We start from the raw sequence: 13,348 nt of genomic DNA, 5'->3' as shown, positions 1-13,348 counted from the left end.
TCTTATGTAATTATTTGGTATTTTGAGAATTTCATGGTGATCGTATGGCAGCATGGATCTTCTAGAGTGATCATACAACACATCACTTTATGATAAAAAATTACTCTGGAGGATCCATACTTCGATGGCATGCCCACCCAATAACAAAGACTATTAAACTCCATGATCCAAAAAAAATAACGCCTGTGGATAATTTCTGCTTTTTTGCACTTCCAATCACTTTTATCCTAACCAAACTCATGTTTTTATCAAATACAGGCTTGAAGAAACTTATGCTTGCTGCTCCGAAATTATTGAATGATATATATAACAGGATTGGTTATGTTGTTAAAATTTTGCATTTAAGGTGTTTTTTGGGGTGTACATAGAAAAATTCACCTTAATTCTGAGACTCCATTAATCAAATCTTCTGATTCTCCAACCCATGTAAATAGTGTGTGTGTACACTCACATGTATGTATAGATTTTGAGAGAGAGAGAGAGTTACCTTGAGCTTGAGATGAAGACCTTTAAACCACATGATTATGCTGAAACTTGAGATATATATGTTTCACCAAATGAATAAATATGGTATTTGAGGATGATAGTAAGATTAAACATTTTGATTTTCAAATCAAAATATAGAGAGATTTTCTTGGGAAGAGATATACTCCCATATAGATCTTGGTTATATATACATTTTTGAAATGTTTTGAAGTCAATGAGGAGATTACAAACTCTGTATCAGAGTCTATTCTTTCTTCTCCAACCACAACTTCTGAGCTTTTAGATGTGCGCACTTTAGGCATGCATATGACACCTAATAAGCAGAATAAAATAAAATTCTATTTCATTCACTTTTCTTTTTCTTTTTTCTTTTTTTTTTAAACGTAATATATAATTGATATAATTGGAGTGGGGGAGAGAGTTGCATGCCTGGAATGAATCTGAGAAACCAGTGTCTTTTGGTACCTTGTTGTTGCCTCCTACTGATCGGATGAGCTTCACCATCTCTGCACACAACAGCTCTGTATTCACCCATGTTGGCCATCACAAGCCTCTCCCCATTGATGACTATGGCAGATGCTGAGCCCACTTTCCATGTCTCCTCTGCTTTCTCTGCCTCCCTGATCTTCACTCTTGCGCCCAGATACGCCTTTGTCAGAGTTTCTTTGCTCTTCTTCCTCAACTTAGGCTGTCAAACATTTTTGCATATATGTGGATGAGCAATTCTACATATCCAAAATGGGATCTCATCTTATTGGACCTTTAAAAAATTAGGACCTTCTGTAACATTTTTTTTTTTTTAATAAAAAATTTAATCTCCAAGCTTTTTCTTTAGCATATACTTGCCTCTTTGGGCTTCTATCAAACAGACGTGATTGCATGTACTTGGTGACTGCATCTCCAATTTTGGCATTGGAAACTTCAAAAAACGACAACTCAAGATCTTCAATTTGCTCTCTCTGCACCACAACTTTCAAGTGGGGCTCATCATTAGCGATCATCTACATAACCGTGTGACACTGGCACCATCCATGAAGGCCTCTTTCGAAACTCAGTCTCTCTTTTTCCATTACCTGACACATCTCCATTGAAAAATCTTCTCACTCGAAATGCCTGCCCAATTCATTAACAAAATTACCACACAAAATAGAAAGTAACAAAAGAAAATAAAAAAATATATATCATCACATAATGAACAATGTTTTGGAGCCGTCCAATAAAAAATTAATTAACATTGTAGTGATCTGCAGTCTAGTTATATAAATTGTAAGTGGCTTCGAAAAACAATGAAGGAAACATCTAAAAAAAACAAGAAACAAGAAAAATAAACTTGGAAGAGCAAAAAACATTGAAGAATTTTCGTAAGAAAATTGGTTATTTTCGTGAGAAAAAAAAAATCCTGTATTTTTCTAAAGAACTTGAAAGCCAAGCTATCATGTCGACATGGATTGTACAAGAAATTTTGCTTCAATCACTCTCATACTTGACAAATTTAGGAAAAGTTTTGATTTTCTCTCTTTTTCTTCTGTAAATATTTGGTATTTTGAGAATTTCATGGTGATCGTATGGCAGCATGGATCTTCTAGAGTGATCATACAACAACACATGACTTTATGATGAAAAATTACTCTGGAGGATCCATACTTGATGGCATGCCCACTCAATACAAAGACTATTCAACTCCATGATCCAAAAAAATAAAAACTGTGGATAATTTTTGCTTTTTTGCACTTCCAATCACTTTTATCTTAACCAAACTCATGTTTTTATCAAATACAGGCTTGAAGAAACTCATGCTTGCTGCTCCTAAATTATTGAATAATATATATAACTGGATTGGTTATGTTGTTAAAATTTTGCTTTTAAGGTGCTTTTTGGGGTGTACCTAGAAAAATTCACCATAATTCTAAAACTCCATTAATCAAATCTTCTAATTCTCCAACCCATGTAAATAGTGTGTGTGTACACTCACATGTATATATAGATTTTGAGAGAGAGAGAGTTACCTTGAGCTTGAGATGAAGATCCTTAAACCACATGATTATGCTGAAACTTGAGATGTGTTTCACCAAATGAATATATATGGCATTTGAGGATGATAATAAGATTAAACGTTTTGATTTTCAAATCAAAATATAGAGAGATTTTCTTGGGAAGAGATATATACTCCCATATGGACCTTGGTATATATACGTTTTTGAGATTATTTTGTAGTCAATGAGGAGTTTAATGCTATTAGGAATTTTCAATGCACCTCCTATTTTTGGCCCAAAAAAAAGAAGAAGACTCTTATCTAAATTAATTGCTGCCAACATTTTATGAGTTTTGAATTTCTGATATAAATTTAATCTAGTCATTTTCTTCCTTTTGTTAGACATACATATCACCAATACCTGTTAATTTTTTATTGTAATCTTGTCTGACTTGTGAAATACTTTCAAATTCAACAAAAATTTCACTGGAAAAAAAAATAGCCACATAACATGTCAAATCTTATCAATTTCAAATATGAAAGCTTTATTATTAGGAAAATTACACAAAATAGTGAAAAAAAGAAAAAATATATTTACCATTTGGTGGGACGCTATCTAAAATTACACAACAAATGATAAGGGTGAAATTTAGAGTTACATTTACCATTTTGTCCTCACCACTCACACTACTCTCGCCTCATGCACACGTTTTTATATGTATATGTTTCTTTCTCTCTACCTTGCATACACTTCACACAACACACACTTGTATACCTACATCTCTCTCTACATTTTTTTTTTGTTTTACTTTTTATTTATTTTTTTGATAAAACATATATAGTTTTTTAAATGTTAATCCAATTTTTATAGAATTAATACTATTAAAAAGATATCGATGATACCTGTACAACTAGACTAATATTAAATATATTTAATAAAAAAATTAAAATGAAATAATCACTCTGTTTGGTTATGTTTTCAAAATATTTTTTTAAAAAAATAAAATTAATTTAACAGAAATAAACACTAGTATTTAAAATTCTCAAAATTTACTTTCATTCTTAATAGATGAATGAACCACATAATGAAAATTTCAAAGCATTCATCCTTTTTATATTATTTTCTTATTTATACAAAAGTAATTTTTAAAAATTTTAAAAATTATTTTTTATAATGTCTAGTTTTACCAAATTAAATTTTAGTAGTATTTTAGAAAACTAACAACTACACAGATATCTTGGTTGTTTCCTTTTCACCAAAAGGGCAAGACAATGGTTAATCCAATTAGGGGTGAGCATAGTTCGAATTGGATCAGGTTTGGATAAAATCATGACCAATCCGTTATCTTTGGTTGATGAAAAATTAGAATCAATCTAATCTATTTAAACCGTGGAACCAATCCGAACCAATTCATTTAAATACGGATTAGATCGGTTTAAGACCACAGATTTACATAATTAAATAACAAAAAAATATATATAACACTTTAATTTCATAAAAATATAAATATAGCACCATATTAGTTTCACAATAGCGACACGTCTTTTCATAATAGTAATATACTGTTCTAAAATTTAAATAACTATAAGAAAACTGGTTACACCATAAGTATTTAGACCATTACAACTTAATACTAAAAAGAAGAAAACAAAAGTATAATAAAAGAAAATATTATGCGAGTTTAGGTTTGGATTTTAGTTTTTTATGAAATAAGAGAAGATACTATGTAAAAGGGTCTATAATAAAAATATAGATAATTTGTATACGGTCCGGATCGGTTCCAATCAGGAACCGTGGGATCCAATCCGGAACCAATTCGTAAACTACGGATTTTTAATTTTTCAATTCGAAACCGAATGACGGATTCAAAAAATCAATCCAAATCTACTAAATTAGACTGGACTGGATTAGATTACTTTCACAAATTCTTTACTCAATCCTAAATCCAATGGGTAAAATTTTGTGTACTTCAACCGGAGGTCAAAAGGTTCTCCCAGGCCTTTTCCCAAACTAAGCCTCTGTTGCCTCATATTTCCCAAACTAGGCCTAGTTTTGACAGAATTCCCAAACTAAGCTAAAGCGCTATTACAAATCGCGCTTTAACTGTTTGGAGGCCAAAATTTGATGAATAGTTAAGGTGCTATTGTGAATCGCAAGTTTAATTAATAAAACGCTGTTCGGAATAGCGATGTTAGCCTCAATTATAAAACACTATTATGAATAGCGCTTCATTTGCTATTTTTCCGACCTCAATTATAAAACGCTATTTTGAATAGCGCTTCATTTTCTGATTGGTTTAATAAAGAAAACGCTATTACAAATAGCGAGTTCACTTCTGAATAAAACGCTATTGCAAATAGCGATTTTAATTGTGAATAATGTGATTCATAAAATTTTATTGGCTTTTAAAGCCATTGTCATGTTAAATTTTTTTTTTTTCTTTTGTTTTTGTTTTTGTTTTGGTTTAGAAGGTGTAATTCAAAAATTTTACATAATATGAGAAAAACCTCTTTTCATATATTTATTTTACATACTATTTTTCATATATATAATTTTAAAATCATATTCATTTAGATATTATTAAGCCAATCAAGTTCATTTACAAAAGTCATGGTTTCACTGTTCACTATTGTAAGTATGGATTGAAACCACACTTTCACTGTTCATTTAAATTAGATTTAATTTTTTTTTGTAAATATTTTTTTTTCTGTTGTCATTGTTTCGGTGATAATGTAATTTATAAATTTTGTTTGGCTGTACTGAAGTCGTTCTCATATTAAATTTTTTATTTTTTCTTTTGTCTTTGTTTTGGTTTAGAAAATGTAATTCAAAAATTTTTTTGGTCTTTGCTAAAGCCGTTTTCATGTAAATTTTTGTTGTTTATTGTTTTGTGTTTTTTTGGGTTAGAAGGTGATAATGTAATTAATATTTTTTTTTTTTTTTGCTTTACTAAAGTCGTTTTTCATGTAAATTTTTTTTTTCTTTTGTCTTTGTTTTGAGTTAGAAGGTGTTATTCAGAAATTTATTTTGGCTTTACGAAAGCTGTTTTCATTTAAATATACATATATATTAATCCTTTTGTCTTTGTTTTGGGTTAGAAGGTGAGAATGTAATTCAGAAAACCAGTTTAGTAAAACCGTTTTGTACCCGTTTTCATTAAAAAAAAATATTTTTTTGTTTCGTCTTTGTTATGGGTTAGAAGGTGATATGCATGTTCTACAGTCTGAAGCACACCCACACACTGTGCAGCTCGACGAGCAACGACGAAGGGTGAGACGCGAAGACCACCGTGGAGTAGGCCAAGAAGAAAAAGGCCACAGCGAGAGCTCCTAAAATAAATTTTGTCAACATTTTTGTAATAAATCTTAATACATAATATACAAAGTCACTAATTTACTAAATACTCATACAAGCATGAAAACAACATAACTGAAGTTGCAAATGTAATAGTTTTCAGTTACATAGGTAGTACAGACATAATTCTCCCACAAAAATACATTCTGGACACCATGAACTGAACACATATTACATACATCCTGGACATCCTGAACTGAACACACAATACATAAACATAATAGTTAGACAGACAAACACATAATTCATGACCTAATATTGCATATTAATAGCCGCAACATTTGACAGACACAATACATAAACATAAATATAAACATAAACATAACATAACAGTTATACTTACTCTAACACAAACATTACATATTAATGCATGACCTAATATTGCCGAAGTGTAGACATTAACACCTAATTCGCGCTTAAATCGGCAGGTGGCTCAGAGTCTGAATAATCCGAAAGCTCAGCATCAGAGACAAGCTCAGGATCCTCCATGATACCGTTGATAGCCGCAACATTTGGTTCTGTTCTGTTCTGTTCTTCTGGGCATCCTTCTTAACTATGTATAGCTGCATATCGCGGGCTAACCTACGGCGCATTTGAGAAATCTCACGTTGTAGTCTTTCACATAGTCGATCAACATTATCAGGATCTTCCTTTTAGATCTCAACAGAACGTGCTTTTGGCACCTTCAGTCGATTTTCCCGACATAATCTTTCCATTTGCACGCGCTCTATAAATAGTGCAGGCCACTTCAGAAGTCTAGCGTTTGCTAAACCATATCCTATTTGATTATCTGATGGATCCTCCACCAAACCACATGGATCTCGATAGTATTTGGGCATGACAAAATGTCGCTTCCCAAACCTATCATGATAAGCACAAGAGGCATCTAACAAAGGAAATGGTGTTTCATCTTCAGCATTGCCACTTCCCCTTCCCCCTCCTCGTCGTGAACTGTCACCCCTTTGCAAGTTCCTACCACCTCTGCGATTCCCACTCCCTCCCATGAACCATGTAGCCATGCTAATTTTTTAAAACAAATAAATGACAATTTCGTAGAGCGAAATGAGTTGTAAGGTTGTGTCTTCACCTTTAGCCGTTTATATAGTTGATTATGAACGGCTTTAGAAAGATGCCTCTGCATCACAATCCCACATATATGAACAAGGTATGAGTGTCACTAGACTGAAAAAACAGCGAAAAGCAAATACTGTATACGAAGTCACGTGACTTGACAATCCATCTGCATATACGGACAAAATAAAGGCATGCTGACTGTACGGTAAATCAGTGAATTCACTGTTGCCATGTGACATTCTGAATTGAGAATCCCACATATATCAATAAGAGATGAGTTGTCACAGTAATTAAAAAATCGAGAAAAACATCAACTTGACCAAAGCCTGTGCACCAAGTCACATGACTTGACAATCCATCTGCATATACGGACAAAATAAGGGCATGCTCCTTGTAAGGTAAATCAGTGAATTCACTGTTGCCATGTGACTTTCTGAATTGAGAATCCCACATATATCAATAAGAGATGAGTTGTCACTGTGTATCAAATAATCGAGCAAAATATCGAGAAAACCAAAGCCTATGCACCAGGTCACATGACTTCGTAATGACAAGTCTCTCCACGATTTGACTACTCAATGTTTTAAAAAATGAAGCTTATGTAGGCAATGTTGTGTTTCACTTAGCTATGCATCATTCGTTGTTACGACCTACTATTTCTATCAACAGGAAAAGTATGACTATTTGAATTTCTATTGTCATTTGGAATTATTTTAAAATCAACTTTTGAATATTCGATTTGTAATATTTTGGGAAACATTTACAATCTCAACTTTTGAAATCAACTTTAAAAGAATGATGAATCTTGTGAGTGAAACGTGGGTTACGTAGGAGTACTTGGCCAACAATGTTTATGAATATCATGGTGCATTCAAATCTGTCCAGAAAAGTGGTCCATTCAAATCTGTCTCGAAAACTGGTATTACACAGGAATGTCGGAAGTGTTGTTCTCTTTGGGTATAAATCCGAAAATTAACAAATCAGCGTCATTAGAACTGATAACAATTCTAGTTTCTATACTAAGAGAATCGTCAATTTCTTCAAAAATGTGCAGAAAACAATCTGTTTGGGTATAATTAATTCTAAATAGTGATTCATCCCAGCCAAATCAAATAAAACCAATTGGGTTTTAAACTTAGTCCCCCAACTGGACCAACCACTTGGGTTTGAGCTTGTTTGTCCAGCCCCCGAAATTTAGTTTTCTGTCAACCCCCCATTCCTTACCAGAGTCATCATTTGTACTGGACTTACAAGAATTAGAAGGTGACTCTTTCTTCTTCCCTGATGGAGATTGGAATTCTTTACGTAGAGGATCCCTATTTAACGAGGCACAGTTAAGGCAAGCTTTTTACCGAGCTACCTGTTCTGTTTTATGCGTTATTGAAGGCGGTAGTTCGTTTGTCTGAACTTTATTAGTCCCCCAACTGGACCAACCACTTGGTTTTGAGCCTGTTTGTCCAGCCCCCGAAGTTTAGTTTTATGTCAACCCCCAATTCCTTACCAGAGTCATCATTTTACTGGACTTCCAGGAATTAGAATGTGACTCTTTCTTCTTTCCTGATAGATATTGAAATTATTTACGTAGAGTAAAATGCCTTTGACGAGGCCCAGTTACGGGAAGCTTTTCACCGACCTACCTCCTCTGTCTTATGTGTTATTGAAGGCGGTAGTTCGTTTCACCGAGTTTAATTTTCTGTCAACCCCCTATTCCTTACCAGAGTCATCATTTGTACTGGACTTACAAGAATTGGAAGGTGACTCTTTCTTCTTTCCTGATGGAGATTGAAATTCTTTACGTAGAGGATCCCTATTTAACGAGGCGCAGTTAAGGGAAGCTTTTCACCGAGCTACCTGTTCTGTTTTATGCGTTATTGAAGGCAGTAGTTCGTTTGTCTGAACTTTATTAGTCCCCCAACTGGACCAACCACTTGGTTTTGAGCCTGTTTGTCCAGCCCCCGAAGTTTAGTTTTATGTCAACCCCCCATTCCTTACCAGAGTCATCATTTTTATTGGACTTCCAGGAATTAGAATGCGACTCTTTCTTCTTTCCTGATAGATATTGAAATTATTTACGTAGAGTAAAATGCCTTTGACGAGGCCCAGTTACGGGAAGCTTTTCACCGACCTACCTCCTTTGTTTTATGTGTTATTGAAGGCGGTAGTTCGTTTCACCGAGTTTAATTTTCTGTCAACCCCCCATTCCTTACCAGAGTCATCATTTGTACTGGACTTACAAGAATTGGAAGGTGACTCTTTCTTCTTTCCTGATGGAGATTGAAATTCTTTACGTAGAGGATCCCTATTTAACGAGGCGCAGTTAGGGGAAGCTTTTCACCGAGCTACCTGTTCTGTTTTATGTGTTTTAATTATTCACATAATTGATCCGCACATTAATCTATTCATTAATCCAGAACATTCATTAACTCATTGCAATTCAATAAAGAAAGTCATGAACTAATAACTGTAAATTACTATAAATGTAGTTATGTCATAAACTTCAGGTTCATAAAACAAATACTTGAAATAGATCCGTACGTAAGATGAACAACAACATTGCCTTACACTCCAGTAACGAACATACGACACAACGTACATACAAACATATATGAAAGATAACAGTGTTTGATTTCTTATTCCTCATCTGACATGTAGTAGTCAGAGAGATATTTTTCATTGTTTAAGACATTATTTCGCTCAATCACTGTCAAATCTCTGTTGTTTGCTTCTGCCATTTTGGTGGCTAATTGAAGCATGAAATATCGACATCTCCGCATCAACATTCTGTTGTTCTCCTTCTTAATTCTGCTAACTGCTTTTTCATAGTCACTCACATTTCGTCTAGCCATGGTCAATGAACGCCGATGAGGTACCGGTGCCCCAAAGTTACGTAGATCATTATACAATCCTTCTTGCTCCGTTACCCTGAACGCCCATTCTGCTCGGATACCAGCATAATAATCCTTCAGACTCGAGTACTTTTCGCTCTTGTAGTCATAGGTAAATGGAGGTAGCAGCCACACTTTCGAATTTCTTTGCCGGCGTGAACTTTCTGCACCTCTTGAAGACATTGTTGATAAAATAAAAAATTTAATAATAATAGTAATTGTAGATATATTACTATTGTTATGACTTCAACAAACATCATATTGGGGTATTTATAGACATCATAGTGGGGCTTAACTAGAGATGATCTGGTGACGATAATGCGTGCTAGGGCACTATGGACAAAGTTATACACGTGATAGTATTTTATGTTATTCATTTCATGTAATTTTGAGTACCCGTGACTTTGTGTACCTGTGATGTAGTCACGGACATGGTTGTCAGATAAAATCATAATTGTAGGCCAGAGAATCAGAATGCAATCCCTTCATATTCGAGCAGTGAGTTGTCAAATAAAACAAAATGCAGTGAGTTGTCACATCGCCACATGAAACTATTTTGTCATGCTTACTTTTGTAATACAGTAAGTAGTCACTTGGAATTGACGATTTCAATACGTGTAGGTGTTTTAAAAAAAAAATAATTGAAATCTGAAAATGAAACACCGACTTTAATTTTCTTTGTTTTAAAGTAATATTGTTCGTAAACAACTATGAAACAAAATGCAAGTAAATACATAACCGTCCAACTCACTTCGACCTACAAAACAATCGTTGTTTTTTTTTTCCAAAATAATAAAATGGTCACCTGATATGTAAACACGATTGGAACTTTGCAGCCTATATTTTATCTTATTTTCACTTAATGAACTTCACAGTCATCCCATTTTCATTGTTATTACACAACCGTCCATCATGTTTTTTTCACCAACATAATAGCATTTTCTGCTTCTTTTCACAGTCGTTTTAATGTGACTTAGATGAATTCTGAAATGTGAAGAAAAAACAAAGCATGTAAGTTGCGCTGCAGAAAGTCACATGCATCACGTAATGTGAGGAAGCATGGCAAAGTCAGAAAGTCACATGCATTACTCCATCACTGCATAAAGTGACATGCATCACTGCATCACTGCATAAAGTCACATGCATCACCGTATCACTGCACCAAGTCAGATACATCACTGCATCACTGCACAAAGTCACATACCTACCTACTGTGCCCATTGGAATTATGCAATTCATACAAATTTTGAGGGGGTGTCAGAACAAAATAACAATAAATTAATAACCATTACAATACACGTAAAAAGTAAAAAAATTTGCTAAAAAATAATAAATTAAGAAATACATAAAAGTAAAAAATATTGTAGAAAAAGTGGTTTGAACAATGGATAGAAAAATATATTGTAGAAAAATATTGTAATGTGAGGAAAAAATACACTTATTTTGATCATCCCAAACAACCTCTTAATTTTCAACTTCCATTTGAAAGAAGGTAAAGTTACATTTTTACAGTAGCCAGGCTGACACCATCTGCGGCACAACAGCCGATGCTACAGGCCTTTGATTCGTTCATGACTTGACAAAAGTCGAGTCCTGCCAGCCAAATGCACTGTATAAGGTCAGTGGCATGCATGTGATCCAACAGGGAATGCTCATAAATTGGTTGAGACAAAATATTATAATAAATTAAAATATTTTAGTACTTAAAATTATAAGTATATTTCAATGCAATGTTGTAGTCAAAATTCAGGCTGTGTTCAGTTATATTTGTCAATTACATTTTTACCCAATTTTACGGCCGTGGTGTTTGTTTTGCATTTTTAAATTATAATTTCACATTTATTTTTTCAAAAAAATTTCAAGCAGAGAAATTTGACTAATTCAGACGTTTAGTCGGTTGATTAGCTTGCTTGTTTTTATTTTTCAGAAAATATTTTCCAGAAAATTCTACTTTCTTAATTTTCGTGTTTTTCTTTTATTGAATTTTTTTAATATGTTAAGCAATTTTTTTTACTTTTTAGACACACCTAACATAAATACACTTAAAAAGTAAAAAAATTCTAAACAAAATCTTTTAAAAATTCACTAAATACCAAAAATATAAAAAAAAAAATACAAGCATTCAGTACATTTTTTGTATTTTCATGTATTTATTAATTTCTTGAAATATTTTTTCACAAATTTGTTACTTTTTGTTTTCAAATAACAATAAATTATGCAATTCATAAAAGTCGAAGTGACAACTCCTATCAAGTTGATGCATAGTTGTTCAGGTCATCAAAGTTGACGTGACAACTCTGATGCATAGTTGTCATAGTTGTTTACAATAATTTCATACATACAGCTACCATGTGTATATATGGTATAAATATCGCATGATACCACAACAAAAGTTTTACAGCTATTTCGAGCGATATCATCATGAAATATACGGTGGTTGATCTATATTCAGCAATGGGTCGCTGTTGGGTTGCGGATGGAGATGAATTTCAATACCCATTAAATCCAAATTTGCGTTACTCATGTGGCACCGTCAATACCATGAGAGCTGAGTGGAAATTTCGCATAACTCGAGCAAACGTTCTCGTTAAGTTATGTCGTGAAGTTAATATTAAATTTCCTCACCGGTTAGCCATGCGTATGCCAACTGACACTCCACAGTTATTGCAAAGGGCATTGCATCGTATCCGCGACGAAGTTAATCGCATGACCCAACGTTTGCAAAGGTCCTCACTAATGAAGACCGCAAATGAGCGTGCCGAAGATGGGTTAATGGATGATGCACACAAGTATTACGCGTGGAGCATGGATGTTATGTATGAATCTGATATTGAGATGTCAAATGATGATGATAATGAATGAAATTGTTTGGATGAATGACCAAACCATTTATGTTGTAATGAATTTGTAATGCTTATCCACGACTTATCAATGATGGGAGATATTTCAATTGTTTTTAGGCTTGAAGAAACACATTTTTTAGGCATGAACAAACATATTTTTTATTTTATGTTTTTATGGGTTGTTTAAACATTTTGTTCAAACCAAACGCATTTGTAATTTATGTTTTTCTAAAAATAAACAAAAATCAGTTTTAAATTTTTTTTGTAAACATAAACCAAAAACGTAAACGTTACCAAACGCTACCTTATTTATTTTTATTTTAGGGTTTAAGATTTATAATTTAATTCTTCAAATTTATTTAAACTTCAATTTTATAAATGGTTGTCTCAATTTGTAAAATTGAGGAAAAATCGTAAATTACTATAAATAATGCACAGACTACGGATAATGAGAGAGAGGTAGAGATGTGAAAGAGATTTGTGTGATTTATCAATATAAGTAAGAATAAAAAATTATGAAATTATAATTGCGAGTAAATAAGTATGACACATTTACATCAGATGTACAAGTTTGATTTACAGAAACTATAACAATTACCAAAAAAAAAAGAAAAACTATACAGTCCATATCACAACCACTAATGCCCTAACCTGCCCTCAGTCCCACAACCCCGACTGTGGACCTCCCTCCTCGGTCTCCTGCGGTAGACTCTCTGAATATCTGGCACTCCCT

General features: G+C 33.3%; 1 pseudogene; it reads right to left on the bottom strand.

Annotated features, from left to right (window-relative positions):
* Positions 1–31: 31 nt before the first annotated feature.
* LOC114269165 (putative protein phosphatase 2C-like protein 44) lies at positions 32–2,525 on the bottom strand (annotated as a pseudogene).
* Positions 2,526–13,348: the final 10,823 nt, after the last annotated feature.

The sequence above is a fragment of the Camellia sinensis genome, chromosome 6, assembly GCF_055761805.1.
Source record: "Camellia sinensis isolate YWXY chromosome 6, ASM5576180v1, whole genome shotgun sequence".
Lineage (NCBI taxonomy): Eukaryota > Viridiplantae > Streptophyta > Magnoliopsida > Ericales > Theaceae > Camellia > Camellia sinensis.
Note: the sequence above shows the minus strand (reverse complement) of the source record. Positions and strands in the feature narration are given on the sequence as shown.